This window comes from Anomalospiza imberbis, chromosome 12, assembly GCF_031753505.1.
Source record: "Anomalospiza imberbis isolate Cuckoo-Finch-1a 21T00152 chromosome 12, ASM3175350v1, whole genome shotgun sequence".
Taxonomy (NCBI): domain Eukaryota; kingdom Metazoa; phylum Chordata; class Aves; order Passeriformes; family Viduidae; genus Anomalospiza; species Anomalospiza imberbis.
Window position 1 is genome coordinate 19,592,928 of NC_089692.1, and position 26,773 is coordinate 19,619,700.

The 26,773-nt window shown below is 54.7% G+C and overlaps 1 protein-coding gene across 1 annotated transcript in view; it reads left to right on the top strand.

Moving 5' to 3' along the window:
- Nucleotides 1-3,117: 3,117 nt before the first annotated feature.
- Nucleotides 3,118-26,773, top strand: part of ZNF469 (zinc finger protein 469) — a 57,635-nt gene continuing 33,979 nt past the window's right edge. The window contains exons 1-2 of the mRNA XM_068203161.1: nucleotides 3,118-3,843; nucleotides 20,607-20,716. The gene's annotated coding sequence lies outside the window, so the exon portion shown is untranslated. The remainder of the gene's footprint in view (nucleotides 3,844-20,606; nucleotides 20,717-26,773) is intronic.

Consider the following 26,773-nt stretch of genomic DNA (forward strand, 5'->3'; position numbering starts at 1 on the left):
ATGGAGTGGGAGAAGGGGGTCCATTCCTAATCTCCTCTAAGCATGACTTGACCTGATTTTTGAGGGTCCACAAAACCCCGTTCAGGTTCCTGTTGAGGATCCAGCAATCCCTGTCCAGGTTCCTGACTCAGTTCTCCTGGAGACCGCTTGGTCTCTGAGGAGGTTGGTGACAGATTTGTGCCAGTGTCTGGCCTAAAAGGCACAAAGTTGGGTGCTGGCTCTTGAAACCAAGTAACATCTTCAGGTGAAAGGTTTCAGGTCTGGATCAGGGCTGTTTAGGGCCAAAAAAATCCCAAATTGAGGTCCAAAGTCCATTTTTGTCTCCAGGGCTCTGCCCAAGGAGGGGGTGGTGGTGGTTGCAGGTCTCATGTACCAGTCCCAAGGATGGGTTTTTTACTGCTTTGTGGCTTTGCTTAAAAAAAAAAAAAAAAGAGAAAAGAGAAAGAAATAAAATCCATTTTTAGCCCTTTAAGCACATCCTTAACCTCACACCAGCTCTGGAGGCTCCCCCGCACCAGCGCCGGGGCTTTACTCATCAGGAAAGTAAACATGGGCTTTAGGGCTCTGAAACAACTTAAATCCTAAAAAACCCGCCCTGGAGGACAGGGATAAACAGTGCTCCAATGTTATCATTTGTGCAGGGGGTGCTGGACGCAGCCACGACCGCAGGAGTTCCTCCCCAGCCCGGGAAAGTGCCTGTGAGTTTGGCCGGGAGCAGCTGGAGCAGAGAACAGATTTGTTTGGCATCGTCTGCCCTTAAAAACATCCCCCCCATCTTCTGGGGGGGCCCCGTCTCAGGGGTGACTGCAGGGTGGGTTTGGAAAAGTCCTTCTCCCAATGCCCTGATCCTCCGCAGCCAGCGCCGTTTCCAGAGGGTCCCAAAATGGGTCGCAATCAGCTCTAGCCGGGTGGGAGCTGATCCTGAGGAGGTCCTGGGACTCCATGTGGGATTTTGTGCTGGTTAATGGTAGGGCTGGATGATCTTGGAGGTCTTTCCCAGCCGGAATGATTCTGGGATTCTCCTCCGTGTATCGAACCTTGCGCCGCTCTGCTCCGGGAGACGCCGTAGGAAGCAGGGAAGGTGTGTACACATATTTATATCCCAGAAAAATCCCAGCCCTTGGAGGCTGGAATTGCAGAGGGGCCCTCTCCTCATCTCTCTCTGGGGCTAAAGATAGCCCTGAGTGCAGCTGAGCTGTGAATCAGGAGGAAAAAATGTGGGTCAGCTCCTGAACGGAGCGGGGAATGGTCCCGGACTCGGCTGCTCCCGACCTCACTGTGCCAGGGAGGAATCTGGGCTCAGCCCAGCAGATCCCACAGCTGCTCCCAATCCTGCTCCGGAGGCTTCAGGAAAGACCCCCAAACCCCCAGACCCTCCAGCTGCTCCCAATCCTGCTCTGGAGGCTTCAGGAAAGACCCCCAAACCCCCAGGCCTGATGGATTGTGGGGCTGGGGGCTGTTCCCTGGGGATGGAGTTGGTGCTGGGAGCAGGGATCCAAGTGGTTAAACCCGGAATTCCCAACCCATGGATGTGCACACATGTGTGCTTGGTGTGACATCTGCGTGTGCTGGGACAGGGTGACCACAGGCACGTGTCTGTGGTCACACGGATGGTCACTCGTGTCCATGGACACACTGATGGTCACTCGTGTCCATGGACACAGTGATGGACACACTGGTGATCACACTGATGGTCACTCATGTCCATGGTCACACTGATGGACACACAGACAGTCACTCATGTCCATGGTCACACTGATGGACACACTGACGGTCACTCATGTCCATGGTCACACTGATGGACACACTGACGGTCACTCATGTCCATGGTCACACTGATGGACACACTGACGGTCACTCATGTCCATGGTCACACTGGTGATCACACTGACGGTCACTCATGTCCATGGCCACACTGATGGACACACTGATGGTCACTCATGTCCATGGTCACACTGATGGACACACTGACGGTCACTCATGTCCATGGTCACACTGATGGTCACATTGACGGTCACTCATGTCCATGGTCACACTGATGGTCATACTGATGGTCACTCATGTCCATGGCCACACTGATGGTCATACTGACGGTCACTCATGTCCATGGTCACACTGATGGTCACATTGACGGTCACTCATGTCCATGGTCACACTGATGGACACACTGATGGTCACTCATGTCCATGGCCACACTGATGGACACACTGACGGTCACTCATGTCCATGGTCACACTGATGGACACACTGACGGTCACTCATGTCCATGGTCACACTGATGGTCACATTGACGGTCACTCATGTCCATGGTCACACTGATGGACACACTGACGGTCACTCATGTCCATGGCCACACTGATGGACACACTGACGGTCACTCATGTCCATGGTCACACTGATGGACACACTGACGGTCACTCATGTCCATGGTCACACTGATGGTCATACTGATGGTCACTCATGTCCATGGTCACACTGATGGTCACATTGACGGTCACTCATGTCCATGGTCACACTGATGGACACACTGACGGTCACTCATGTCCATGGTCACACTGATGGTCACATTGACGGTCACTCATGTCCATGGACACACTGATGGTCATACTGATGGTCACTCACGTCCCTGCACACACTGATGGACACGTGTGTCCTGTGCACATGGATGGACACCCGTGTCCGTGTGTGCCCCCTGGCCATGGGAGTGAGTCCCTCTTTTAAATCAATATTTTTCCTGTCCCACTGTTGTAAATCCACTCACGTTTTTCCTTGTCAGAGAAGAACCTGACCTGGACTCGGAACCAGGCAGAATCCCAAAGGACAGGCAGGAGGCTGGAGCTGGGAGCCCTGGGAAGTGTCCCTGTCCCTGTCACACTCTCCAGGTGTGCTCACAGAGCAGTTGCTCTATTTTTCCATGCTTTGCTTCCCCTTTTTCTGTCCCAGGAGTGGGTTTTCCCTCTTGAAGGCAACATGAGGAAGAGGATGAAGGCAATGGTGGCTTTTCTGGAGGGTGGCATCACCTGGGACCCGGCTGGGTCACAAAATCATGGAATGGGTTGGGTTGGAAGGGACCTGAAGCTCGTCTCATTCCCTGAGCCATGGGCAGGGACACGTCCCACCATCCCAGGTTGTTCCAAGCCCCTGGAATCACATCTGTCCTTGTGGAAGGGACATTTGGTGCTGTGCCACAGGTTAATCAGTGCCTGAACAGCTTCACCCTCTCCCAAAACACAACAATGACGGCTGGGAATCCCATCCCCGCTCTCCCTCTCCCTCCGTCGCCGCTGGAAGGTCCCGGCAGAGTTCGGAGGTTGAGGAGACAAAACTGGGACGTGCTCGGAGCCATGACCTGCCAATCCTGGGAGCAGGAATTGCCGTGGGCGAGCCGGTGCCTCTCTCTTCTGCTCCAGCCCGGCCACCGCTGTCCCAAGGATTTCCATCTTCCCGAAGCCCCAGCGCCAGGAAATAGTTAACCACTCCAGGATTTTGATTAGCAGAGCCTTAAAGTCAGTAAAAAAGACAGTCGGGGAGAACTCTCAGGAGCATGCTAATGAAGTGAAGTCATCCGCACACAGCAGAGGAGAATCCATGCCTGCTGCACGCCGGAGGATTCCCGCAGCCCGGCGCAGGTGGAGCGGGGCTGGCGGAGACCCGCGGCTCGGCCGTCCCGACACCTTCGCTCCCCTCCCTCTGGATATTGCCACGCTTTCCCTGGGATTTTTTTTTTCGCCTCACTGGAGCTTAATGATATTTCCAGCTCGGCGGGAGCTGCGGGAAGACTGGAGATAGTGCAGAGAGAGGCTTGGAAAGGCAGCAAAGGCAGCTCCCGGCTCTGCGGGAAAGGTGAGGGCATTCTCTTGGAAAATCCCTTCTTTTCTTGGAAAATCCCTTGGGTTTCTCTCTATCGCCGGCGCTTGGGCTGTGGCACTGCTGGGGGTGGGGAAAGGGGGAAGCTGTGCAGCTGGAAAGTTTGGGAAGCAGGGTCTGGGGGATGGAGATGTCCCAGCAAGTCCAATGTCCAGGTACGGAGCTGGAGCAGCCACCTTAGTCCCGCTTGGAAAAATCCATGGGCAGTTTTTAGAGCGTTAAAAAACATCCTTCTCCCCTCGTGGGACTTTGCAAAGAAACTGTGCAAAGGTTGGATCCTTTCCCTTGGGATCAGCGCCTCGCAGGTCCTACCTTTGCTGTAAAAGTTGGATTTTTTGGGAGTAATTCAGAAACTTGGGACAGAGCAAAGTTTTAGTTAAGCCTGAGGGTTAAACCCAGTAACTCCAGCGTGGCCAAATCCATGGTGGAGCTGATGAGTCGCCGGGGCTGTTTAATTTATAAGAAGTCCCCCCACGAAAACTTTGCAGTTTTGTTTATGGGAAATGCAGGAAAAATATGCAGACGAGGTTTTGCTCCTAAACAGCCGAGGTTAACCCGTTCAGGATGATTCCAGGATTACTTCTGGGATAAGCTGAGCACAGATCACTTTCCAGCGGTTAGAAACGAGCTGGTGACTCAGTGGCTGCCTCGGGTTTAGCACTGTGCAGATCCTCAGTCTGGCTGTTCCCAAATTTTGTGTTTTCTGCCTCATGGAATTTTAATTTTCCTTTTGGAGAAGTGTCCAAGCTGGTGGCACTGCAAGGATTTCAAGGCAGGCAGAGAGGCAGCTCCTGGGTTTTGGAGATCTCCTGGAATACCCCGCTCCTCGCTGCAAAAATGCATCTGTGAAAAACAAAATCTCCCGATTTTATCCATATGGGGTTAGCGGGATATCAGTATTTACTGGATTTTTGGACCTAGGGACTCCCAGCAGGGCTGGTGACAGGATTACATTTTTTAATCCTCTGTGGAAGCATCGTTTCCTCAGATCCCAAAAAGTGAGAGTTACTCTAAAAGCACCATCTCTGTCCCAAAGCAGAGCCCTGCAAAGCCCATCCCTGGAAAACAGCTCAGTGTTCCCCCGCCGTCCCATGGGATCGCCTTCCCGGGATGTTTGTCCCTTTGCAGGATCCCTGTGCTCCCAGGAAAGGCACTTTAAGGTGACATCTCTGCAGCCCTGTGGTGGCAAGCCCAGGTGATCGGATTTGGGGAAGAGATTCTTCCCTGTGAGGGTGGGCAGGACCTGCCCAGAGGAGCCGTGGCTGCCCCTGGATCCCTGGAAGTGTCCCAGGCCAGGCTGGATGGGGCTTGGAGCAGCCTGGGACAGTGAAGGTGTCCAGGGTGGGACTGGATAATCTTCAGTGTCCCTTGCAATCCCGTTCTGGGATTCTGGAGTTCCCTGACCCTTGGTGATGTGGGCCATCTCCGTGCCACCTTCCCAGCCCAGCTTCCCTCTCCCAGCTCTCGGGGTGACCCTGGCATTCCCCAAATCTGAGATTCCCCTGGTGCATCCTGCCTGATTCGGGCATGTGGCTGCACCCAGCTGCCCAAGGAATGAGTGAAAATTCCCAATTCCTCCTTTTTTCCTGGGGGTAGGGTCTGGTCTCCACACTCAGCAGCGGGTCCAGATGTGGCCAGCTGTGGGTGGCAAAGCCTGATCCCTGGGTCAGCTCTGGCTGCCTTTGGAGGGAGATGGCAGCACGTTTCAGAACCTGGAATGCTGGAATGCTCCTCTTCCCAACCGGCACATGGATTTTGTCCATCTCCCAAGCCCCATTTCAGCTGGAGCTGCTCCATAACCTTCTGGTTGTGCATCCCATGCAAACACCCCGGTTGCTCCTTGTGCCGTTGGGATTTCTCCTGCAGATTTCAGGGGGTTGCAGGACTCTGAGACCCAAAAACCAGCCAGGGGGAGCTTCCCGTGGGCTTCAAACCCTCTTGGAATGTCCCCCATCCCTTTTGGCTGGCGGTGCTTGGAGCAGAAAGGTGTGAAAGGGCCCGTGGCCACTACTGAGCAACAGTTACCAACAACCTTAGGCAAATAAAATGCAGGAGATGATGGAAACAGGGAACGGCGGCCGCTTCCCTGGGTGAGTCAGGAGCGGGTGGCTGCTGCTCCCTGCTCCTTCCTCGATGACAGCATCCCCCCATCCAGCCCTTGGAGACTGCAGATCCTGGGATATTTATGATGCTTTCACATAACGAGCATTTCTCTGGCTGCCGGCAGAGCAGGAGTGAGGAGCTGGGATTTGCACGTTCCCGTCCTTTGGGCTGGGTTTTTAGGGCTGTTACGGGATGTTCCTGACACCGTGTGCTCTTTTCCTGAGAATGTTGGGCTCCTTGGAGGTCATCAAGGTACCAGCTGAGAGGGAAATGCAGGTGTGGAAGGAAGGGCATTATGCCAGCGATGTTTGACACAGATTCTCAAGGAATGGATCGCTCCAGGATAATTTTGGGGAGGTCCTGGCAATTTTTTTCCAGAGAAGCTGTGGCTTCCCCATCCCTGAAAGTGTCCTAGGCCAGGTTGGAGCAACCTGGGCTAGTGGGAGGTGTCCCTGCCATGGCAGGGGTGAGATGGGATGAGCTTTAAGGTCCCTTCCCACCCAAACCATTCCATGATTCTATTCCATAACATTCCCCTCAAAGGGCTGAGTATTCCCAGGGAAATGCCTGGGCTGCATCCAAAGGTGAGGAAACCAGGAATCACTTTTGGAGGTGCCCATCCCACTGCTGATTCCCAGTCCAGGGAATACCAAGAGAACACAAAACTGGCATTTACTCAAAACCTCTAAAAATCAGTGATTTTATCCCAAGGCAGCTTTCCCAGGATGGCCCTGCTGCTGCTGGAAGAGCTGGAAGCCACTGGAAGGGCATTTTCCATGGGCAGGTGGATTTATTTCAGCTCTGAGCTGCCATTCCCTGGCTCCATATGAATGACTTCCATGGACATTTGTCCGTCTGTCCAGCCCATTTGCAGAGGCGTTCCCTGGCTCTCCTGGCACGCTGTGCTCCCAGAATCTCCCAGGATTTGGGGACAGCAAAGAAAAGTTGCTGCAGGACAAGTGTCCGTGCCAGGGCTGCTTGACCATCCCACGGGCTGTGCTGCAGGCTCTGACTTCCCAGTGATCCTGGCTTTGGAAAAAGAATGGGATTTGGGTTGGTGGAGGGGACCTGGCTCCTGCAGTGCTGTGGTTGTGGCCTTCCATGACTCCCGTGCCCTTTCCAAGATGGAAATTTTGGGCTGTGCAGCGTGGGTGAGGCAGCAGAACCCAGCTCTTGCGGGAGAGGCACGGAACAGCAGCAGAAAGTCAGGAAATCCCTGCGGCAGGGAAGTGCAGCTGCTTTTCCCAACACCCTTAAACGCATCCCAGCACAGAGCCCGTTCCTCCTCACCCTGGGAACTGCTTTCACCGCTGCTGCATTCCCATCCTGCCACTCTTCACCATTCCTGGGGATGCTCCCTCGCCTTCCCAGCCTCTGTCATCCCAAGAGCTGCCAAAGAACCCCTGGAATTTGTGGCTGCCACCTCCAGCTTTTCCCGGGCAGGTGACACTGGTGAAAAGGGTGGAGATCTTTATCCAGGTGCCTCTGGAGCCGTTGTCCCTTTGCCCTCCATCCCTCTGGCATCACCCACGAGCCTGGCCGGCTGCAGTGACAGTCACAAGGACTTGGCTGAGAGGTGACATTGCTGCAGGACGTGGCACTGCCCAGTGTGGGTGTGGGCAAGCCTTGGAGGAGCTTCTCCCGGAGCTTCCACCTTTCCCTGGGAAGGACGGGGAGTAGGGGACAGATCCAACACGGGGGCTGTGTCCAGAGAGCGTCCCCAGCGCCTCCAGATGTGCTGCTCCGGGAAATCAGGATGAGGGGATGCAAAGCCCTTGGAAGCTTCTGGTTTTGTGGGAATTTGGGCTGGCATCGCTCCGGGTGCTCAGCAGGGAATGTGGGGGCAGAGGCGGCCACCAGCACGGCCCTGTCCCCTCTGTGCTGCATCCCTTGGGATCACACATGGAGCAATCCCTGGGAACATCCAGCACGCCACAGGAGCTTCCTTCCCTCGGAGATGAGGAATTTCTCTGATGCCTCAGGGACATCCCCCCCATCCCGGTCACATTCCTGCTGCTCCAGAGCCCACAGATCCTGCAGAATTCCAGCCTGAGATTCCAGGTCCATGCTGTGGATGGGATTATCTCACAGGATGGATCTCTGCTTCCCTGTGGGAGTTTTTCCCTCTGCTTGACACCCTCGTGCGTCCCATCCTTGCATCCTAAACACAATTCCTGTGTCTGTCATGGCATGGTGCACCTTTCCCAAAGCATCCTGACTTTCCCCTTCGCTTCCAGGCTCTAGGGAAAAATGCACTCTCAAGAGATGGAGTTCTGTCCCATGCCTTGGTTAAAAGGGAGTGGAAGGAGAGGCTTTAGCTTGAGTTTATCCTAATTAAAGTGCAGGATAAAGCTTGGGACCACCGCGGCACCGCTCTCCTTGGTTCCCAAAGGATTCCTGGGGGGGACATGGGCCAGGGAGGCTCCCGAGCAGGTTTTGGACAGCAGCCGGCGTTTTGGGGCGGGAAGCTGAAATCCCGGAGTACAACATCGCCACCTGTTTGCCACACGCGAACGTACAGCGGGAAAAATCCCGGCTGGATGGATCCCACCGGGATGCACAGCGGGCGGGAGGATCCCAGCGAGGCGCGACTCCACGGGGATGGATCCCATCAGGATGTGCTCCAGCGGGAAGCACCCATCAGGACACAGCCCACCGGGATAAATCCCTTCGGCCAGCCCCAAATCAGGATGAGTCTTACCAGGATGCAAAAATCGGGATATATTCCATTGGGATGCAACTCCATCTGATGCACCCCATTGAACAGCCCTCCACCAGGATGCAACCCCATCAGGATATATCCCACCAGGATTCAACCCATTCAAGGAGCCCCACATCAGGATGCAGCCCGTTGGAAAGTCCCAAATCAGATTAATCCCACCAGGATACAGCCCCATTGGGATATATCCCACCAGGGCACGTTCCATGGGACATATGTCCATCAGGAGGGCATCAGGATGAAAACCCAGAGTTCAGGGTCACCCTCGTGTCATGGGGAGTCACTGAAAGCTCTTAGAGCCTCCAGATAAAATCCCAGAATTATTTGGGTTGGAAGGACTTTAAAGCCCATCCAGTGCCACCCCTGCCATGGGCAGGGACACCTTCCATTATCCCAGGGTGCTCCAAGCCCCGTCCAGCCTGGCCTTGGACACTGCCAGGGATCCAGGGGCAGCCACAGCTGCTCTGGGCACCCTGTGCCAGGGCCTGCCCACCCTTACAGGGATCAATTCCTTCCCCATATCCCATTCATCCCTGCCCTCTGGCAGTGGGAAGCCATTCCCTGTGTCCTATTGCAGCAGGCCCTGCTAAAAAGTTGGGATATTTTGGGTATGTGGCAATAAGAGAGGATTCCCCCCATGCTGGGTTTGTCCTCCTTCCCCTCAGAGCTCAAAGCTGCTCCGTGCCGACGCAGCACGTGCAGGATATTCCAACCCTTGGATAAACCCCCATGCTCCCCCCGTTTCCATGGATAACGTGCTCATGGATTAAGTGTCAAGCTTTTGTTTGAAAGAAGCCTTCAGGAAAATGACTCCATGAGACCTCTGTGTGTTTAAATTTGTCAGGATTTGAAATATTTGGATTCCGTGGATGAGCCTGGACATTTAATGGGCAGCCCTTGAATGGAAAGCTCTGGCTGCTGCAGAAGGGAGCTGTGTGCCCACTCCCACAGACCTCTCCCCCTCTGGAAAACGGGAATGAGCCAATGGAGGTTGCTCATTAATGGGGATTTATGGCACAAATCTGCTACTGTTTGGTCAGGACAAACAGCCCTAAGTGGGATTTTAGTGCTGGGAAAGCAGCCCTGGGGCTGGGGCTGCTTCCCAGCCGCTCACAGAGGGCTGAATTCTCCTTCAGGGGAGCACAGGGAATAACTGGAACCGAGAAGCACCAGGATTTGTTGTAGGAAGTAGAAATAAGGTCAGGTTCATGGATTGGGGTCCTTCACCTGCACTGCGTTTTCTCCCAGGAGGTTTTGGTTGGGGAGCTCGCTCCTGGTGTTCCCTTTGCTGGTTTTGTGTCAGTGTTTATCCAAATACAAATAACCCCGTGTCTGGGCTGGTCCTGGATCCAGCTGCTGAGGGATGGAGGTCCTGCACCCCCGGGAGCTGGGGATGTGCTGGATTCTCCTGGTGCTCTGCAGAAACATCTCAGAAGGGTCTGGCATTTGAGGCTGGGCTCTGGGGCTGGGTGGCCCAGGCTGGTGGCCCCGTGGGGGAGCACAGGGCAGGCTGGGGTCATGCAGGGCCATGGCTGTGGAGAGACTTTTTAGGGCAGTAGAGCCCAAAACTGGCTCAGTCTCCACTTCCAGATTCCCAAGTGGGTTTTGGGTGGCTGGAACAACCTCGTCTCCATCCATTTGGATGGATCCATAGATTTGTTCTCTTGGTTTGGAACTCCAGGAATGTTGGCCAAAGCCATGTTCCAAATGGTTTTCCCTACATTTCTGCTGGGATTGGGTCTGTGCCAGTGGAAATGGGGCATTTCTGGGCAGAGCAGCACCAAATCCCTTCCTCTTCCCACCACCGAGGTGAGAGGTCTTTCCTCTCACCCCTGAGGGTGTCCTCATTCTTTTCCCAGTCCCCATTCCATATTAAAACCATGGAATGGGTTGGGTTGGAAGGAACCTTAAAGCTCATCCAGTTCCAACGCTGGCACCTTCCCCTATCCCAGGTTGCTCCAAGTCCATCCAGCCTGGCCTGGGACACCTCGGGGATGGGAACCCCAAACCTCCCGGGGCAGTTCCGAGGCCTGAGCACCCTTTCCATGCAGAAATTCCTCCTGATGTTCGACCTGACCCTCCCCTGGCACAGCTTGAGGCCACATGCTGTTGTCCTGTCAGAACTTTGTCACCTTCTGCCTCCCCCAGGAGATGGCTGGCCCTGGGACCGTGTGCTGGCACTGCAGGTGACAACAGGGAACAGGCAGTGCTGGGGCTGTGGTGGGGCTGGAGCCGGTGGGAGGTTGTTGGCAGCTGTGGGTGTGGAGCTGGAATTGTTCTCCCCATGATGGTTGTTGTTATGCAAAGCCAAGTCCTAAAAAAATATTGAATTTCCTCTGCCATAATTTGGAGGAAAAGCACTTCTCTGGAATTCTGCAGCAACTGGGGGGTGTCCCTCCATCCCGAGCACCTCAGGGTGGGAATGAAGTCTGTGTAGAGCAAAGACCCAGACCAGGGCAGCAACCTCCTCCTCCTCCTCCTCTTTTTGTGATTTTTTAACCCTCCAGCAGCTCAAAACCCTCTGAAAAGCTGCTTTTGATTCACATACTCAAAAAAAATTCAGGCTGAGCCACTGTGGCTCCAATAAAACTCTAAAGAGGGTCTGGACTTAGTGGTGGGAAGGAGCCAAGATGGAAATGGGAATGATGGAAAGCCTGGTTGGTGTTAGGAGAAATTTGGGAAAGCTCCTGGCTGTGGTGACATTGGGGGATGCAGCAGGACTCGATGGAGTGTCCCAGGTCCCCAGAGCAGCCTTGTTCCAGCTCTGGTTCAGCCATGATCCATCCAGAGTGGCTCTGGGATGATCCCTGCAGGACCGGGGCATGGCCAGGTCCAGGACAGGAGGAAGAGGAAGGCGCTGTTCCCTCCTCGTTGTTCCTGTTCAACTCCAAATGCCCAAAAAAGAAAGGAGAAGGGTGGAATTCCAGCCAGCTTCAAGGGGTCGGAGGCAGGAATGGGCTTGGGGCTGCAGGTGACACCCAGGAGGTTTGTTTGGAAGTGATGGAGCTGGAAAATCCAGGATTAGCTGGGTTGATTGGAAATGGAAAAGGACTATCAGCCCTGTTGCTGTGCCAAGCACGATCCTGGAATCAAGAACTGGAAGCTGTGGTGGCACCTCTGGGCAGGTGACCCCCATGGGTGCCAGGCTCCAGGGCACCCTGCCCTGGAGGAGGTGATGCCTCACTCCTGGAAGATTCCCAGCTTTTCAGAGATCTCCCTCAGGAATCCCAGAGCACAGATGGAAATCCCAGAGCAGGGACAGCTCTGCCATGGAATCAATGCCGAGCCCTTGGCAAATTGGCTCCTGCTCCTGCCGGTGCCAGCAGTCGCCCTGGAGCCACCTGTGGCGCAGGATCTGCACCCCAGCAGCCCTGGTGACACGGGGAGAGAGCAGGAGCCAGGTCTGGCTGAGCCCCATCCTGGCTGGATGCTCCAGAGCATCCCTTCATCCCAAGGGCACGGGAAAGGGATTGGCACCATGCAGCCGCCTCCGCGGTGCCCATTTTGGCACAATCCCAATCTTCCCGCGCCTAAATGGCCGGAAAATGGAGCCCTGGGGTTTCACATCTGCGAGGTCAGACCGGTACCGAGCCCTGGATGCCTGGGGCATTCCTGGAGGGGAGGGACAACAGCCTGGGAGCCGGGAACGGGGTCACAGCCAGGGCCCCCGTGCTAGCATTCGTCCCCCTGATGGCATCGGGGCACCAGCAGGATCCCACATCCCTCCAAACCGAACAGGAGCCTCGGGAGTGGGGCAGAGCTCTGGGACCACCCCCCAGTGACCCCTGCAGTGCCCCCAAATCCCCGGAGCCGCATTTCCCTCCTGCCCATTCCCGGCTTGGCTCCGTGTCCTGCTCCCGGGCACGGGGTTGGAGTTTTTTTGGCTCAGCAGGAGCAGAGGCTGGGCGAGCTTTGGTTGTTTTGGCTCCAGTTCAAAAGGAAGCTCGAAAGCAGCCGTGGCTCTGTGTCCCGATCCCAAATCCGCACGTCCCAGCCGGGCCGGCACAGCCAACAGCAAAATCCTCACGTCGGAGGAGCAGCTCCAGCTGGGGAGAGCCCGGGGACAGCAGCCAGATCCCAAACCAGTCACACCCAGCAGCCAGATCCCGATCCCAGTCACATCCAGATCCCAAACCAGTCACACCCAGCAGCCAGATCCCAAACCAGTCACATCCAGATCCCAAACCAGTCACACCCAGCAGCCAGATCCCGATCCCAGTCACATACAGCAGCCAGATCCCAAACCAGTCACACCCAGCAGCCAGATCCCGATCCCAGTCACATCCAGATCCCAAACCAGTCACACCCAGCAGCCAGATCCCAAACCAGTCACACCCAGCAGCCAGATCCCGATCCCAGTCACATCCAGATCCCAAACCAGTCACACCCAGCAGCCAGATCCCAATCCCAGTCACATCCCGATCCCGATCCCAGTCACATACAGCAGCCAGATTCTGATCCCAGTCACATCCAGATCCCAATCCCAGTCTCTTCCAGCAGCAGATCCCAATCCCAGTCACATACAGCAGCCAGATCCCAATACTGGGGAATCCAGGAGCAGATCCCAGTTCCATGTTATCTAGCAGCTGGATCCCAGTTTGGATCCCAATTCCATGGTACCCAGGATCAGATCCCAGTCTCCTCCAGCAGCAGATCCCAATCCCAGTCACACCCAGCAGCCAGATCCCAATCCTGGGTATCCAGCAGCAGATCCCAATCCTGTCTCCTCCAGCAGCAGATCCCAATCCCGTGTTTTCCAGCAGCAGATCCCAGTCCTGTGCCGAGGCCAGGGGGAATTTGGGAGCAGCCCCAGCCTGGGGGGAATCTCACCCTGGCGTTCCCCTTTTGCCTTCAGCAGCTCCCTGGGATGGGAAGCTGTGCAGGGATTGTCCTGGCTCAGTGCCTTGGGACACCGTGAGCTGATCCCAATGTCTGGAAGGAGCAGCAGGAACGTGCCCCTGTTCAATCCCATATCCCAGCCCAGGCAGGGAGATCCCAGCCATCTCCAGGAGGGATTTGGTGGCTCTTGGTTAAGAGAGGTGTTGTGGATCCATCTTTCACCAATCCAGCCCTTTTCCCTTGGAAATGTGCCTGTTCCCAGGGGAATGTGGGGGTGGGAAGCCATGGGCCTGTCCACATCTGGCCCCAGAAAACATCTTGCACACAGGAGCTGCAGATGTTGGGCAGGGAGAAACATCTGGGCTGATTTGAGAGGGGGAGCCAGAAATCCATGGAGTGGGAGACAGTGCCCAGCAGGGCCAGGGAGCTTCCATGGGGAAAATCCCAATCCAAAGCCAGCCTCGGTGGTACATCCGCGGCCTCGTGCCTCAGTTTCCCCATCCAAAAAGCGGGAATGCTGGCTCTGACACAGCCTTGACCTCGTGCCTCAGTTTCCCCATCCATAAATTGGGAGTGCTGGCTCTGGCACATCCGTGACGTCGTGCCTCAGTTTCCCCACCCATAAATTGGGAATGCTGGCTCTGGCACATCTGTGGCCTCGTGCCTCAGTTTCCCCATCCAAAAAGTGGGAATGCTGGCTCTGGCACATCCCTGGCCTCGTGCCTCAGTTTCCCCATCCATGAAGTGGGAATGCTGGGCTCATACCCAGCCAGGCTGGCACATCCCTGGCCTCGTGCCTCAGTTTCCCCATCCATGAAGTGGGAATGCTGGGCTCATACCCAGCCAGGCTGGCACATTCCCGGCCGTGCTGCTCCATCCAGGACTGACCTACTTCCCTCCAGCAGAACTTTCTGCTCCACTTGCTTGACCCAGCACCTTTTTGTTTGCCTAAAGCCGGGAATGTTTCCCCGCGGCCAGGCCGGGCACACGCGGGGAGCGTTTGCTGGAGACACAAACCGCTGCTCTGTGCCTCCCTGCAGGAGCCCAGACCCCTTTCCCCAGTGCAGAATCCACCCTGGGAAGCTGCCACGTTTGGCTTTGCCCCCTTTTCCCCCATCCCTCTGGTCATGCCGGGGACAGGGAGGAGAAAGGTGACATTGTTCCGTCCTGGAAGCAGCAGCAGCATCCCAGCTCCCGGGCTCTGTGGCTGCCTCAGTCATGGATGTTTGCATATGTTAAAAATATTTAGTCCAGCGCTAAAAAAAATATTATCCCCGAGCTTTTGGGGCCAGCTGAGCATAATGGCACCTATGTGTCCGTGGGGCGGCGTTCCGGAGGCACACAGGGCTCCTCTTTGCCTCTGGAGCCATCCCGGGCTGCAGCAGGGCTGCTGGGAGTGATCCCGGGGCTGGGAATGCTGTCCTCCCCCTTGGAGAGGGGTTTGGGGCTGGGGGAGCTCTGTGGGGTGTGCGGGGCAGGAGGGATGAACGCTCAAACAGAGGTGTTGGCTCTAGGGAAAAGTGATAAAAGCTGGGCTCAGCGCTGTGTTCTCAGCTGGGATGAGCAGGGATGAGCAGGGAACGGCCCTGCTCCCCAAATCCATGAATCAGGCCATGGAGGGGAGCCTGAGACCTCCCCAGCTCCTTCCACCTCCTCCCAGCCTCACCCAGGCTCTGCCCGTGGCCTGGAGGTACCCAGAACTTCTGGGAACGGGGAGAAGCTTCCAGCTGAGTTTCACAGAAAAAATTCCAAGGCAGCTGGGAGTGTGGGAGGGAAAACATTTCCCCGTAGTGATCTTCCCGTGAGGAGCAGGAGAAAGGAGTGTGGAGTTTGTTCTGGCTGCAGGAGGAAGACAACAGCGAGCGAGGCCACGGGATTTTTGTGCAGCAGCACTAAGGAATCATTTCCTCGGCTTTTTTCCCTTATATATTTATTTTTCAAGCGGGAAAAGGAGCTGGAGGAGGGTGTGGAGGTGAAATAATCCTGTCTGGAGAGCGTGAAGGGATCATTATACCCCGTCCTTCAGCTTTTTTGGAGCTTTTTCCCCCCTTTTCCGAGGGTTCTGGGAGCAGCCTGAGGACACTGTGGCCATTCATGGCTCGGCTGGGGGTGTGTGGGGCGCGTGGCCGGGCGGGAGACGGGAATAATTCCTGCACAATATGGAGCAGGGAAAAATGGGCCGGTTGTCTGAGGTGGATGGAGCTGGATGTATGGAAGTGTGAGAGCATCAATGCAGCCATTTATGAGCAGAGCTTTTCCCCCTGAATAAACTCCACAGCGCCGAGAAAAATGTAAATGTTCGGGAGCCCTCGGAGGCAGAATTGCAGGAAAAAATAAGGACAGCTTTCAGGGCTGGGAGAACAGCCCCCTGCAGCCCCCCACTGCTGCTCCAGGGGTTATTTCCCCTCCTTCCTGCAGCTCCTCCGTGGTTCTCCCTGTCCCCACTTTAAGGGAGTTGTGTCCCGGTGTCCCAGGGAACGTTCCCCGCCCGTGGAGCTTTGGAGCTCGGGAATTCCTCCGTGAAAGGTTCCATTCATCCCTGCCCTGCTTCCCTCTGCAGTCACCACACCCTGGGCCTCTGCTCTCCTTTCCACAGTAGCATTCCCAGCCGGAAGGCTGGGAAGGGCTGGGAAGGGATGCTCCAACACTGTCCTGGCATGGGGATAATCCCCGCAGCCTTGGTCCTGATTTCCAGCCTGGAGCTGCTTGGACTGGGGGTTTCAGGAGCCTGAGAGAACAAGAAAATGGGGGAGGTGAGTGGTGCTGCTCCAAAATTCCCATCTGTGACTGGATGGGCTTGGAGCAACCTAGGATAGCGGAAGGTGTCCCTGCCCATGGAATGGGATGAGCTTTCAGGTCCCTGCCAGCCCAAACCATCCTGGAATTCCACAAATCAACCCCTGGATGGTCTCTGGGATTGGATCCTCAGGCCCTTCCTTGGAACCATCCCACTCCAGTGGTGGGAACATCCTGGAGGAGCAGAGAAACCAGGAGGCCAAATGTTGATCTCATGGCTGTGATGCTGCAAGGTCCCTGTCCTGCAGCAGCAGGATGCTGGGAGCCTCTGGATAAACGGGATCAAATTGGGGGGAAATGTTCCACGTGAACCAGCACTGCAGTGCATTCACGGCGGATAATTAATATATAATCATAATTCATTTTCAATTACACATCCAGCTGTGCTTGGAAAACATTTTCAAGGATAAGATGAAGATGGCTTTGAGCCCACCTGATTCCGAGGAAATTCCCATGTGAGTTAGATGAGCATGGAAGAAATTCCATGTGCCAAAGGCCAGGGCACTTCCATCCTGCATCCAAAGCTGATGGGATCGTCACCCCTTTGGGGGGAAAACCACAATTCCTTGGGAAACAGGGAATTCCGAGGCCTCGGAGGACGGTGTGGGGTTCTTTGAGTGCAGTTTTTAAGGAATATTTCGTGGTGAGGTGATTCCTGCAGGAATCCAATCCTGGGTTGGATTTCTGATCCATGAGGAAGGTCCTGGCCGAGGCAGAGGGAGCAGGGCCGGGAAGGGGGGACCCAGCCCAGGGGTTTTGTTGTGCACAAGGAGAAACTGCTCTGGGGCAATTCCATGAGGGATCAACCCAAAACCATGGATCCAGCATAGAACTTTAAACTGCATCATTTTGCCCTTGGAATGAGGCTTCCAAAAATATCCAGAAGCTGGAGCCAAGACCCAGGGCAGCCCCAGAGTTCCTCTGGATTTACGTCAGGAGCGTTTTTCCCTCCTCCATCCCTGCTCCTGGATGGGAGTGCTCCATTCCCAGGGATATTTGCCACGTGGAAGCTAAAATCCAGCCCAGGGTACCCTTTTCCCTGGAATATCTGTGATGGATGTATGGATTTGCTGTTCAGGGGAATGACTGGGGTGTTTTCCTCAAGGAAAAACCAGGGAAAGAGCCAAGTTCAACATGTGTTGAACTTGGAGAAGAAGCAGCTAAACCAGTGCAGCACTGCAGGGCACTGGGAGACCTGGGATGCCACCAGCAGCATCCAGGAGTGTTCCCCCACGGAGACCTTGGGATTGTTGGGATGTGCTGGAATAAAAAGATTGTTTTTTTTTAAAAATATAAATAAAAATAACCAATAAAAATATTGGGGTTTTTTTTTCCCAAAGTGGGGAAAAAACCCAATATTTTAGTTCTGGGTTTCATCCAAAACAGGCCTTGGATGGAATTGCAGAGGCTTTGGATCTGAAATAGTGGCTCTTATTTTATAGATTTATTTTTTAAATATATTTTTCCATATATATACCCCATGTATTATATAGACCACCTATATAAACCCCATGTATTCTATATATATTATGCTTTAATATATTTCCATACACACCATAGATTATATTCACCATATTTTTCTATGTATCCACACATCATCTGTTATCTAGATGTTATATTTTTAATATATTTATTTACACACACCCCATATTTCTAGAGGGGATTGGAGAGCAAACCCAGGGATCGGAGCTTTTCCATTCGCCAGCCATATCCCAGGAAATGTTTGCTCTCTTCTGGGGCTGGAAAAACGCCAGAAAAGAGGGGGGGAAAGTTGTTAAACTCACAATAATTAGATGTGAGCAATTCAAAGCCAGTCAGGAGTTGGTGCATCCCAGTTATCGCCATCAAAAAGGGCCTTTTCCAAGGATTTCCAAGGATTTCCAAGGATTTCTGCAGCCGCTGCCGTAAATAGGGATCTGCTCTTCCAGGGGCTTGGATGGACTCCAGGCCAGGGGTTTGATTGCAATTCCACTCGATTGCCGGGATTAAAGGAGCACTCTCTGTGCTCGGGGCGTGCCGGGAATACTCCAGGGAGCCCTGGGAATACTCTGGGAATACCCCTGGAATACTCCAGGGAGCCCCAGGAATACTCTGAGGATACTCTGGGAATATCCTAGGAATACTCTGGGAATACTCAGGGAATACCCTGGGAATACTCTGGGAATACTTGGGGAATACCCTGGGAATACTCTGGGAATACCCCGGGAACACTCCAGGGAGCCCCAGGAATACTCTGAGGATACTCTGGGAATACCCTGGGAATACTCTGGGAATACTCGGGGAATACCCTGGGAATACTCTGGGAATACCCCGGGAATACTCCAGGGAGCCCTGGGAATACCCCTGAAATATCCTGGGAATACTCTGGGGATACTCTGAGAATACCTTGGGAATGCTCTGGGAATACCCTGGGAATACCCTGGGAATACCCCGGGCACACCCCGGGAAGATGGCACTGGGGGAGATGCACTGAGCCCGGAGTCAGATATTCCATTATTTCAGAATGATTCCATCAATTTACCCGGAGATGGGGGGGAAACCTCCCAGATCCTCCTGCCCGGACAGGGAGCGTTTCCCAGAGTGTTCCCAAGGCGGGATCTGCTCCCAGGGGTGGCTCTGGAGTGACTCCGGAGCTGCAGGAGCGCGGGATGAGCTCCTTTGATATCGGAGCCCGGCGCTGGCAGCGCTCCCCGCTCTGGCAGCGCTTTGGAAGCGTTGCCAGCAGAGCCGCGCTTCCAGAGGGGCCTGGAAATGCAATCCATGATCTGATAGTTGGGAGCAGCTTTTTTAATTAAGGCTCTGGCCAAGGGCTGGTTGAGGAGGTGAGGAGGGGGGGTTGTCCCCGGGGGTTTGGCACACCCCGGCCTCTGGCACCCTGGGCAGCTCCAGGGCTCACTTTTCCTCCGGTGTCACATTTGGAATGAAGCCTTTTTGCCCCCTTCTATCCCCTGTTTTCACCCTTTTGTATCTTCCTTCCCATCTTCCTCCCCCCCTTCTTCCTATGCCCTTTTTATCCCACTTCCATTTTCCCCTTTCTGTACATTTCTCCCCTTTCTATTCCTTTTCCCCCCCTTCTTTCATTTCCTTTTCCCCCTTGCATCCCACTTCCCTCCCTTTCTGTCACCTTTATTTCCCTTTCCATTCTTCTCCCTGGCTAGCCCCATTTCCTCTTCCCCCTTTTCCTCCTTTCCTTTTCCCCCTTTCTATCCCTCTTTATTCCTTTTCCCCTTATATCCCTTTTTTCCTCCTTTTCCTCCCTCTCTATCCCTTTTTTCACCCCTTTCCATCCTTCCCACCCTTTTCCACTCTTTTCCTCTTTCCCTTTCTATCATTTTCCTCCTTTCCCTTTTTTCTCCCTCCCTACTGCCTTTTTCATCCCAATCCAGTTTCCTTTCCCTTTTCCCCCTTTCCTACTCTTGTTCCCCTTTCCCTTTTCCCCTTTTCTATCCTGTTTTTCTTTCCCTTTCCCTTCTCCCTTTCTACCCTTTCCCCTTTTCCTTTTTTCCATTTTCCCCCTTTTTCCTTTTTTGTATTTTCTAGCCATTTTTTCTTTCCCTCTCCCTTTTCCACTTTCCCTTTTTTACCCAGTTCTTCTTCCCCTTTCCCTTCCCCCTCTTTATTCTACTCCTTTACCCCTTTCCATTTTCTACCCTTTTTTTTTCCTCTTTCCCCCTTTCTCTTTTCTCCTCGTTTTTCTCTCCCTTTCCCCCTTCCCCTTTTCTCCCCGTTTTTTCTTTCCCTTTTCCTTCTCCCCCCTTTCTGTCCTTTCCTTTTCCCCCTTTTTTCCCTTTCTACCCATTTTTTCTTTCCCTTTCCCTCTTTCCCTTTTCTGCCCAGTTCTTCTTCCCCTTTCCCTTCCCTCTCTTTATTCTACCCCTTTCCCCCTTTCCTCCTTTCCATTTTTTCCCCGTTTTTTCTCTCCCTCTTTTCCCCTTTCCCTTTTCTCCCCGTTTTTTCTTTCCCCTTTCCCTTTTCTCCCCGTTTTTTCTTTCCCCTTTCCCTTTTCTCCCCGTTTTTTCTTTCCCTTTTCCCTTTTCTCCCCGTTTTTCCTTTCCCCCTTTCCCCTGTTCCCTTTTCTCGCCGTTTTTTCTCTCCCTTTCCCTTCTCCCCCTCTCCCCCCTCTCCGGTGCCGGCGGAGCGGAGCATTCCCGGTCTCCTGCGCTCCTCTCCTTCTCCCGTATCCCAACTTCTGTGCGCTACTGGCTGGTGCCGCGCGAGGGGCGTGAGCAGCTCCGTGCCTGTGGTCAGTGATGAAGACTTTCTGCTCTTTTCATCCCCGCAGCACGGAGCCACCGCTCAGGGCCAGCCGGCAGCTCCTAATTCCCGACTTTCGCCTTTTCCAGCCCCTTTCCAGGAGAATGCAGCCTTCCCCTCCGGCCGGCTTATGATGAGGTGAGTGAATTCCCTTTTCCAGCGCCGCTTTGCTGCCTGATGTCATGAAAGTGGGATTTTTCCTCGGGGGAAGCCTGGGGGGAAGGGGAATGTGCTGTTTGCCACACGTCGCTGCTGGGGGTTCACTCCAGCGCTTTCCCAGGGTTTGTTCCCCTCGGCATTCCCGGCTGGAAGCTCCTGCATTTCCCTCTGCAGACACAACTTTCCCCCCCTTTCCCCCCTTCTCTGCCTCATTCAGTGACTCAACGAGGTTTGTCAGAGTTAAAAAATGATGTTCTTTGCTCAAACTATTCGGGATATTTGTGTCATCCCAGAACTTTCAGAGGAAAATCGTTGCCATTCCCATTCCTCCCTGCCGAGGCCGAAGCTGCCCCCGGGCCCCCGCTCGGGGCTGCTCCTGCTCCCGGCCCCCCCGGCTGCTCTTGGCTGCTGTCAGCGCCCGCGGCGGTGCCACCCCTGCCGGGAAAGTGGCCCCGGCGGAGCCAGCCCTGGCAGAGCAGGGGTTAATCCAACCCCCCCTTTCCCCCCTCCCTCGACTTCAGCTGCAAAAAATATGAAGTGAGGATGGATCCGCTCATCTGCGGAGCAGAGAAGTTGCTTTGATGTCGGTCCTGCTGTCGGTCCTTCCTTTCCTCCTTCCCCTCCTTCCCCCCCTTAACCCTTCTGCCGGTGCCTGCCTGGAATTGCGGCCCCCCCAGCCCCGGGAATTCCGTGTGCGTGGCAGGGGGAACACGCGGGGGGCTGGAATTTCCCATTTATTTGTACCCCATTCCCGGGATGCACATCCCCCCGGCAGCGCTGCAGGGCTGGGGGGACACCGGGGAGGGGGTGGCGAGCGCCTTGTCACCTGTGGTGGCCCGGGAGGGCTGAGCTTGGAGGTGTTGGGTGTTGTTGGGGTGGGATTTTTCCTTGGTGGGGAGGGGGGATTTAAGGGGGTTTTAACCCCATTTTTCCGCCGCTGGAGGAAAGCGCCGCTGCCGCTTTAAGGCAGAAGTGTCCCTTTAAGTGACTTTCCATTTGCTGTTTTGGAGAGCCGAGAATTCGGTTTCCCAGATTTCCTCTGAATTGTGTGCAGGAGGCAGAGGGAGTTAAAAATGACTCAGGGAACCTTCAGCAACTGCAAGGCAGAGGGGGGGAAAAAGGCGGGGGGGGGGAATGATGTGTAGGGCATAAAGTGAGATTGGGTGGGGGGGGGGAAGATTTAGGAAAGGAAAAAAAAAGAGATTTAGGGAAGAAAATAAAGGAGATCTAGGGAAGAAAAAAGGTATCTGCTACTGTTTCCATTTGGCTTCCTGATGTTGCTCCCAAATCCCTGCCTGGGCAGCAGAGAAGTGGGATCGTGGGGAGTACAGGGAGCTGGGAGGATGCAGCACCCCGGGTACCCAGGGGTTAACAGCCCTCACCAGCTGGGGAGCATCATAAATTGCAGCCGTTCCCCACCAAATTAATTCGCACTTTCTTTTCCTGATGTTTCCCTAGGAGGAGTGAAAAAAAAATAAAAAGTAAAATTAAGAAAGGAGGGAAACGAAGAGGAAGGGGGAATAAAAGCCCCAAAATAAATAATCGGCCTGGAACGGGCTGGGGAAGGCTCTGGTTCCTCAATTAGCTGGGAATTGCCTTCTCCCGACCAACGGAAGGCAGCAGCGTGTTTGAGCCTCTGGATTTGTGGAGCTCTCTCCAAGTGCCAAGTCTGGTTGTGCGGGACTTTGGAGGGGTAGGTGGAGGAATCCGAGCGGCTCGGCTCCCTTAACTCCTTCGGAGCCGAGGGGATTTGGGAACGCGGCTTGGGCAGCGCCAAACCCGGCGGTGGCTCCGCAAGGAGGGAGGGTTTGGGCAGCGGAGAGCTCGGGGAGGCGATTCCTGCAGCTGGGAATTCACCTGCGCGGCTGGAGCAGTGCCGGGAGGGATGAGCTGGGCTGGTTTGTCACCGTCAGTAACTGGGGACACGCAGGACTGTGGGCACAGAGGGACTTTGGGGATGTGCAGAGGGTCAGGGGCTATCCATGATCCTCGTGTCCGGAGGAGAAGCTCAGGGATTTGGGAAGATACAGAAGGTCAGGGGGTATCCATGATCCTCATGCCTGGGAGGGGGAAGCTGAGGGATTTTGGGGATGAGCAGAAGGTCAGGGGGTATCCATGATCCTTGTGCATGGAGGAGAAGCTCAGGGATTTTGGGGATAAGCAGAAGGTCAGGGGTATCCATGATCCTCATGCCTGGGAGGAGAAACTCAGGGATTTGGGAAGATGCAGAAGGTCAGGGGGTATCCATGATCCTTGTGCATGGAGGAGAAGCTCGGGGATTTTGGGGATAAGCAGAAGGTCAGGGGTATCCATGATCCTCATGCCTGGAGGAGAAACTCAGGGATTTGGGAAGATGCAGAATGTCAGGGGTATCCATGATTCCCCATGCCTGGGAGGGGGAGCTGGGGATTGTGCTGTCACATCCCAGCTGTTGGCAAATGTGGGATAATCAGGCAGGAATTGCTTTGGGCACCCAGTTTAAATTCCCAGTCAGGCATGGGAAGGGAGTTTCCCGTCTCTCCCGAGGAAGGGCAGATGGAAAGGGGAGCTGGATGAATCCCAGAGGGAATGGCCAATGCTGTTCCTTGTCACTCAACACCCACTCGTGAGGATGTGGCTTCCCGGGAAGCCTGAGCCTCTCTGTCATCCCAAACCCAGCAGGGATTGGTGCCTGTGGAGAGGGAACAGCCTGGCCACGAGACCCCATGGGGTTGTTTGGGGTTTCCCTCTGAATCCCAGCTGCTGGAATGTGGGAATTCCTACAACAATCACTGCTGGGGCTGCGTGTGTGTCAGGCCAACATGCACAGCTCAGCCAAGGGTGCACAAGTCCCTGAGCAGAATTCCCTGTGACACCAGGGATCTGTGTCCCCCCTCTCCACATCCCAGAGGAGCTGCAAAAGCAACATCCAGGCCAGGTGGTGATCCAGAGCCAGGATTCTGGGAAACACGGACAGCAGAGTGGCTGGGACGGGGTTTGGATGGTGTGAGGGTTGCCTGGTGTGGGTTTCCCAGGATTGTAGGCACAGAGTTTGTGGGGACTGGGATGGGGCTGGCCCAGCCTCATCCCCAGTGGGTGCAGCTGTGAGAAGCAGGTGAGCAGCACAGACAGCAGTGAGCCATGGAGGGCCCGGGTGTGCCGGGCAGGCACCCAGGGAGCAGAGGGCACACAGGTGCCATGCATGAGCCATGAGGGTATAAAAGGTTGGGCTGAAGAACAAGAAGGGCAGATGCTTGCAGCTTCCTGAGGTGACCTCAGCCATCTCAGCCGTGACACGGGACAGCAGCCACCAGGGATGGGTTTCCCTTTGGAGCATCTCCTGAGGGTACCAGGATCCGGTGCCTCAGACTTTGGAACAGAGAATCCACGGACCAAACCACTGTGGAAGAGGCTGAAACGCAGAACCTGAAGTATCCCAGAAGAGGATGGGTCATTCATATCCAAGAAAGCCATCCAGATTTATCCCAACTCCAGCTGCAAAGGGAATTTCCAGCCCAGGGCTTTGGGATGCAGTTAGTGATGAGCATTCCCAGGAGCAGGGGAGAGCCTGGGGTTGTTCCCACACCATTCCCTGTGGGAGACACCGGGACAGACAAACCCGATGTGGGATGAGCTCTGCTCTGTGAGGACACTCATCCCCCTTCTCCGGGATCCTGCTCCATAGGGATGGAATCCAGCAGGGCCTGGCCTGTCCCCTGTGTTTTCCTTTGGGTTTGAATCTGTTTTCTTTGGGTTGAAGCGTTGGTTGCCGGTCAGCTGTTGGGAAGCGGGGTCGGGAATGTGGCACGGGAGCGCCCGGGGCTGGCAGGGCCACGGGCAGGTGTTTGCTCTGGCCTCCTGCAGCTGCTCCCATGCCAGCCCTCCCTGCATTCCCACCTGCATTCCAGGCTGGCATGGGCCTGGCACCAGCTCCTTCCCTTCTCCTGGTGTTTTCCAGCCCTGTGTCTGTGTGTGTTCCCAGCCAAGAGCAGCTCCTCGAGGGAGATCTTTTCCAGAGGCTCCTGGGAAATGCATCCCCAATGTCCCCTTCAAAACCCAGCCTCTTTTTGGGTTGAATCTGCTGCTTTTTAATTAAGGGGAGCTGACTGTCCCTCCTGCTTGGGAGGCAGGGATGGATCAGCTGGGAAGTTCTAACTGGAGTAGCCATGGCAGGGAAAAGGCTGGAGGGGAAACTGAGGCAGCACTGGTTCAGATCCAGACGTTCTCCCATCCCTTTTCCATCTTTCCTGGGATCCTTTTGGTTTCCTGGCCCTTCAGCTCAACCTTGGCCAAGTGTCCTCAGACCGGTGGCTGGGCCAGCTGTGCTTTTGGGTGTTTTTTCCTCTAAACCTGGGAATTTGGCTTCCCTGAACTTTGCCAGAGTCTGTTCCCCCCTCACCCATTAGTGATGGATCAAATGATAAACCCAGAGCAGGATTTCCACTGAGATCCCAATTCCCACGGCGATTATCGGGGATAAACACAAATCCCTGCTGTGCCCTGGCCTGGAGCACCCCCAGCACTTCCTGACCCCTCTCAGAGCCAGGGATGCATCCCTGGAGCTTGGAGGGAAGGGGTGGAAGGAGCTGGAGCATCCCTAAACCTGCCCGAGCATCCCTGTGACCCGGGGATGGGCCGCTGGATGGGGCAGGCAATTCCCACATCCACGGCATTGCTCCTTGGGAAGGAGGATGATTTTCCCTCTTCCCGTTTCCCTGCCGTGTTTCCCATTCCCTCTGCCTCCCGAGGAGGGCTCGGAGCTGCTCCCGGGCTGTCCCAGTGCCCGAGGGACACAAAGAGCCGCTGTTCTGGCCCCACCCGCTCCCGGCACAACGGGGTTTTCCTTGGCCGGAGTCCAGAGGGAGATGAACAGGGAGGATTCCCACTTTTTCCCAGGAAAGTGCCCAACGCGGTGACGCTGCTGCCGAGCCCGTCCTGGGTGCTGGAATTCCTGCAAAGGGGTTGGGATATGGGAAGTGGGGTCTGTGTGTGCTGGGTCTCTGCCTCATCCGTCCCATTGCCACCCTCTTGGGAATTATAAAAATCCTAGATGTAGGGGTGGAGCGTTGACAAGGAAAATTTGGGGGGTTTTGGCCACCATTTGGGAGGAATAAACCTTTTTTTTCCATAATATTGTCCCCTCAACTCTAGCAGAGCAGCAAGTAGTGCTTCCCAACTTCATTCCCAGGAACACCAGTGGTTTATTCCATGGATAAAATCCTTCTGAGCAGGTGTTGGTGGCTTTTTCTCCCTCTCAGATAGGGAAGTGTTTCCTGGACATTTATTGTGCCACACTGGAGGGACCAGCCAGGAACTGGGAGCAAGGAATTCTGAATGGGGAATTCTGAGAGAGGAATTGCAGGCAAGGAATTGTGAGCAAGGAATTTCCAGCAAGGATTTGTGAGCAAGGAATTCTCAGAAAGGAATTGCAGGCAAGGAATTATGAGTAGGGATTTGCCAGCAAGAAATTCTGAACAAAGAATTTCCAGCAAGGAATTGTGAGTAGGGAATTACAGTTAAGGAACTGTGAGAGATCCAGTTGGAAGCAAGGAATTGCGAGTAAGGAATAGAAAGTGAGGTGGGTGTTCCCTGGAGAATCCTGGAGGGATCCCTTCCTCCAGCTCACTGCTTTTCCATCTGCAGTGTATTTTTGGGAGCAGCACTAGCAGTGCTGGGGATGCCTGCAGGTGCTCTGCATCCCAGGAGTATCCATTGAAAATATCCAAGGAGAAAGCACCTGAGCCAGAGCACTGAGCCCGGGGCTTGTCATTCCCAGGAGAACTGGGAGAGATCCTGCTGGGAGCTTAAATCCAGTTTTAATGCAAAAGCTGAGAGCCTCAGCTCAGGATCCCTGCTGGAGGGAAGATTCCTGGAGGAGGCGTCGTTCCCATCGCTCCCGCTCCAAGCAGAACATGCAGGGAAGGCTTGGGTAGCAGGGATGAGGAATTTAGGAAGAGGTTATGAAATCCATGGTGAAATCCCTGTCCTGTGGAGATCCCGGAGCAGCCTCTGACCACCAGTGACAAATCCCTGCTTCCATCAGCCTCAGGCTCCCGG